We start from the raw sequence: 6,000 nt of genomic DNA on the forward strand, positions 1-6,000 counted from the left end.
TAAGAGAGCTGGGTCCCACACTGCAGCTACCACCTGTGGCCTGAAAAATCTACCTTAAGATAAATAAAAAATGGACTGAAAAATAAACAAAAGAAAGTCAGGCTGCTTTCACACTGTGAAAATGTAAAAGCTTTTGAATTCTCCTTTCTGTTTCTTCCAAAGATTTCACGTCGGGGAACAAGTCAGAGTATAGACAAGTAAACATAAGGTTCATGTCTTCTTCCTGGCCCATAGAAGAAAAAAAGGTTTTGATAAACGGCAAAAGGAGAAATCCTCAAAAGAGTGGCTGTCAAGGAACTATTTCCTCCCATTTGAGATGCTCTCTCAGCCATTGCTAAGGTACGTCTTTCACAGTGAAATGCGGCTGGGTTTCGGAACATCTCTGTGGTTGGAGAGTTCAGTCCACTCGTGACCAATTTTTATTGTCAGGGAGTTTGCCTGATTTTCAGTCTGAAATTCCCCTTTTTATATTTCTTCCCTTTACTTCTAATAACAAAGAATAAGAAATCCTTCCCCTCTTTGGTCTTCCCATTTCTTAAATATTTGTGAACTGTTATCAGACTCTACCCTTGGGTATCATTTTGCCAAGCTGAAGTCTCCTAAATCAGCCTTTCTCTTATACTGCTGTGTCGTCATGTCTGAACTTCTTTCCCACTTATTTGAGTACTAATGAGGTGTTTAATCTTGAACCAAGAATTCTGTACCCTACAGAAGGGGCCATATTCTAAAAGGTGAATTATACAATAACCAACTTGGTAGTTGGTTAGAACGATACCACTTACTGCTTGCTTCTCTGCCTGCAATTTAAATAAACAGCAGACTACAATGAATTTCCCCCAATTTTACATAAAAGTTTTTGGCCACAAATCCAGGAACTCAAAGGTCAAGTATTTACTACATGCTGCTGAAAACAGCACTGTGAATATTTACAAAGTATTTAAATGACTATTAATAGAACAGACAGACTAAATAGACATCACTTTTTGCAATAAGTTTTGGATATGACACATTTAAAAAGTATATTTCTCCAAGAAGTCTGGCTAAAACTCCACACCAAATTAAACTCCCTGCCAAATGGAATCAGACGCCACATTTCTTAAGGGCCAGAAATCTGGCCCAGTATTCTCTGCTCTTACCAAGAACTAAAGAGCTGTTTGTTTGCAGCAGTCTCCAGATAGATATTAATACTGGACCTTTCCAGTAGATTTTGTGACTCTCTATTGAGAAAAACTCTAAAATTTGGCCAGACGTGGCTATGGTTCCTGATAGCACATAAATCTTTCAGGGCCCTCATTAGCTGTTTAGTACTATAACCCAAGTTCCCAATTCCTATCAGTGGGGTCTCTAAACAAACTCAATCCCACAGAGTAATTTACCCAGAGGTACAATCTGGCTGATTACCTCTTTTTTTCCCCACTTTATTTTTAGTAACATCAAGCAACTTCTTTGTGCTCAAAAAGCAACCATACCATGGGCAGCTAGAACTGTGATTTTTGGCTGAAATGCAAAACTTCTGAACATCAGTCAAATCATTCTAAATTCATTTACTTAGTTACAGATACTATGAAATGTTAATGATTCTTGAGGAAAATATAAGAATGTAGACAGTCAATAAAAAAAATGCAACTTGTCTCTAATCCCAAAGCCAGCTGATTATCTGAACTCAAGGATTGCCACAAAACGTTCCAATAAATTGCTTCAGGTCAAAAAAATTCTTTTTCTCAAATAACATTAGGCACCACCTATCTATTGAATACCTACTATGTGTTTGACATTTGACAACGAGAATTGCTAATCCTCACAACCAACAAGGTGTGAGGATTATTATTCCCTTTTTACAGAGGGAGAAACGGGCTCAGAGTCATTACCTCAAAGTCCCAAAGCCATGTGAGTGCCCAAGCTAGGACCCAAACCCTCATCTGGAGGGCTCCAAGTTCTCCCACTATACCAGACTGCTTAAGTTTCAGAAGATAAAGCTGTTAATTATAGGATTTAGTGTCATATTTCTTTGGTAATCTATATGAGGAAAATAGAAGTTTATATTTATACTAGAGGCCTGATGCACGAAGATTCGTGCAAGAATGGGCCTTCCTCCCCCTGGCTGCCGGCACCACCTTTGCTCCGGCCCGGAGATGCCTTTCCACCTTCCCACGCTGCTCAGAGGCCTGGAGCAGCTGGGGCGGTACAGAACACCTGCATTGTTGCCATGGCGCCTGTGTATGCAAGTCAACCCACCATTTTGGTGGGTTAATTTGCATACTTGCTCCTGATTGGCTGGTGGGTGTCATGAAGGTACAGTCAATTTGCATCTTTCTCTTTTATTAGTGTAGATATGATTGAACCTTTGAAGGTATTTTACAATTTAAAAAGAACTTTAGCAACCACTGTCTAATCCTCATTTCTTCAAGAAACTTTTATTCGTGTATATTCTGGCAGACATTGTATTAAGGCTAGAGACATGAAGATAAATGACATAGAGTTTCTTTCCTTAAGGTGTTCACAGTCTAATGAGACTATTAAAAAAAATTTAACAGCATCCCCCTTGTGCAGAGGAAGAAACTGAAGGCTGTTGAGGGTTAAATGCCTTGTCCTAACTTAGCTTCCAGGAGGCAGACTGGACCTGACTCCAGATTCTTCTGATCACACCTCCCTCTGCACCCCCACCTCCACCCTCCGCTTCCTTTATCATGCTCTCCGTTGTTTTTCTACATATGCAACAAAGACTGTGGAAGCCTGAGAGTTGGAATTATCTAGACAAGTACAGCAACAAGACCACTGAGTCTAATGCATACAGAACCCACTAGGCCACCTTGTAAAAAACATGTAATAAAACCACAACAAAGTGACTTCTCATATTTATTACTTTGGGCTGCTTCAATCGTCAGTTGAACTCTGTTCTGAGAAGCTACAAATATTTTCAAAGAAAGATCAGGACAAGGAGGAACCAAGATGGCGGCATAGTTAAACAACTAATCTGCTGCCTCACACAACAATTTCAAAAACACAACTAAAAGACAAAAACGTCTACCACCCAGAACCACGGGAAAGCTGGCTGAGTGGAAGACTGACAACTAAGAACAGAAAGGAGCACAATCGCTGAAAAGCTGAGGTACGGAGGCACGCGAATCGGGCCGGCGGCGGGCGGCTGGGTGCGCGGCTTTTCTTCAACCCGCAGGGAGACAAGCTCCCGATCACTCTGAAATCCAGTTTCTGGGGACACTCGGGGGACCCAGACACCTACGGGGAGAAGCTGGACTCTCGGCCATCGGGTTGGAAAGTGAGAGTGACTTTTTTGCGGTGGTGCGCCCAGCAATCATTGTTTACTGCGCTAGACCGTGGGGCGCAGGGACTTGGAAACGGGAAAGGCAGAGACGGCTGACGGCAGCCATCGCTGTTGGCCACGCCCCAGCCTAGTGACGCCCTGAGACCCCGCCCTGCCCTGAGGCCCCGCCCTGAGGCCCCGCCCCGCACATTCTACAAACCCGCCCAGGCTCCACACAGCGGCTTTTACATATAAATGGCCTGTTCTGTGGCAGCTTAACCAACTGCAGCTCCAGTCAGACTGCTCCAAAATCGCCCAAGCAAAGGAGGAGAAAAATAGCCCTTGCTGTAGCTCCTGCTGGGGGACACACAGTACACAAGGGTACACCAAGAGTGTCCACCTCAAGTAACTGGGAGGCTGACCCGTTGAACCAATAGGACACCTAGTACACAAAGCTACCCTACCAACTCAGGGAAGCAGAGAATATGAGAAGGCAAGGAAACAGATCACAAACCAAAGAAATGGAGGAAAACAAGCGATTGGACATAGAGTTCAAAACCACGGTTATAAGGTTTTTCAAGAATTTCATGGAAAAGGCCGATAAATTCCATGAGGACCAACTAGAAATTAAACATACACTGACTGAGATAAAAAATATTATACAGAGACCCAAAAGCAGACTAGAGGATTGCAATAATCAACTCAAAGATTTGGAATACAAAGAGGCCAAGGACACTCCTCCAGAGAAGCATGAAGAGAAGAGAATTCAGAAAGTTGAAGATAGTGTAAGAAGCCTCTGGGACAACTTCAAGCGAACCAACATCAGAATTATGGGGGTACCAGAAGAAGAGAGAGAGCAAGATGCTGAAAACCTATTTGAAGAAATAATGAACGAAAACTTCCCCCACCTGATGAAAGAAATAGACTTACAAGTCCAGGAAGCGCACAGAACCCCAAACAAAAGGAATCCAAAGAGGACTACACCAAGACACATCATAATTAAAATGCCAAGAGCAAAAGACAAAGAGAGAATCTTACAAGCAGCAAGAGAAAAACAGTTAGTTACCTACAAGGGAGCTCCCATACGATTATCAGCTAATTTCTCAACAGAAACCATGCAGGCCAGACGGGAGTGGCAAGAAATATTCAAAGTGATGAATAGCAGGAACCTACAACCAAGACTACTCTACCCAGCAAAGATATCATTCAGAATTGAAGGGCAGATAAAGACCTTCACAGATAAGAAAAAGCTAAAGGAGTTCATCACCACCAAACCAGCATTATATGAAATGCTGAAAGGTATTCCTTAAAAAGAGGAAAAAGAAGAAGAAAGATAAATATTATGAACAACAAATACATATCTATAAACAAGTGAATCTAAAAGTCAAGTGAATTAAAAATCTGAGGAACAGAATAAACTGATAAACTTATTAGAATCAGAGGCATAGAATGGGAGTGGATTGATAATTCTCAGGGGGAAAGGGGTGTCTGTGTGGGGAGTATGGGAAGAGACTGGACAAAAATCATACACCTATGGATAAGGACAGCGAGGGGGGGGGAGGTAAGGGCAGAGGGGGGGGTGGGAACTGGGTGGTGGGGAGATATGTGGGGAAAAAGGAGAAACAATTGTAATCTGAACAATAAAGATTCATTTAAAAAAAATAAAAAAAATAAAAATAAAAATAAAAAATAAAAATAAAAAAAATAGATTACACAAAAAAAAAAAAAAAAAAAAAAGAAAGATCAGGACGGGTCAGGCTAATGGAGAATTTTTAATGTTCTCTTTCATCACCAGGGCACCATAGGGTCACTGTAATAGAGAATGCATTTCTGTGTCAAGGTTCCTATCCTCAGAGATTGTTATTCAGCTTATCTTATTTACTCACTTAATGACAGTAAGCCAAGACTTTGTGCTGGGGGTATCAAACGGATGCACGAGAGGCAGTTCTCCCTGCCCTTAGGGAGCTCTCTGTTCAGTGGAGACAGAAACAAATTACAACAAAGGAATGGTGAGCTCTATTTGTGATGAACAGGGACAGCTTCCTGACAGCTAAAGGCATGAAAAGGAATTTGCCAAAAGGATAAGGTGAGGGGCGGGGACAGGGAGAAACTAGAGAGGGTGGGCACAGAGACCAGCACGTGCAAGATGGCCTAATTTAGAACTGCAAGTATTAACTGAAGTGCTTGCTCACTACCAAATGGAACTCTCCTGTTCTTATTCATAGCTCTTTATGTAACCAGTTCCAATCTAACGTTTATCCCTACTACTCTACTGAAACAGATTTCGTAGTGATCACCAATGACTTCTATTTTGCCAAATTTAATCCAGTAGATGATTTTTAGACATCATCCTACTCAACCTCACAGTAGTAGCACAGGACACAGTTGATCACTGCCACTTTTTGGTTATACTGTACTCTCTTCTCGGGAAATTTCCCTCCACTTCTCTAGCCCCTCTGCCTTGTCCCCACTGCCAGATTCTTCCTCCTCTACCTGATCTGTCAATTTCCTCAAGGCTTACTCCAACCCCTTCCGCTCCCTAGGTGATATCAGCCATTCCTGTAGCTTTAAAGACCACCTGTATGCTCATGACTTCAGAATACATCTCCAGCCCAGCCAGCCTGGCTCAGTGATTGAGTGACAACCTATGAACCAGGAGGTCACTGTTCGATTCCCGGTCAGGGCACATGCCCTGGTTGTGGGCTCAGTCCCCAGTATGGGGCGTGCAGGAGGCAGCT

The sequence above is a fragment of the Eptesicus fuscus genome, chromosome 9, assembly GCF_027574615.1.
Source record: "Eptesicus fuscus isolate TK198812 chromosome 9, DD_ASM_mEF_20220401, whole genome shotgun sequence".
NCBI classification, from domain to species: Eukaryota; Metazoa; Chordata; class Mammalia; order Chiroptera; family Vespertilionidae; genus Eptesicus; species Eptesicus fuscus.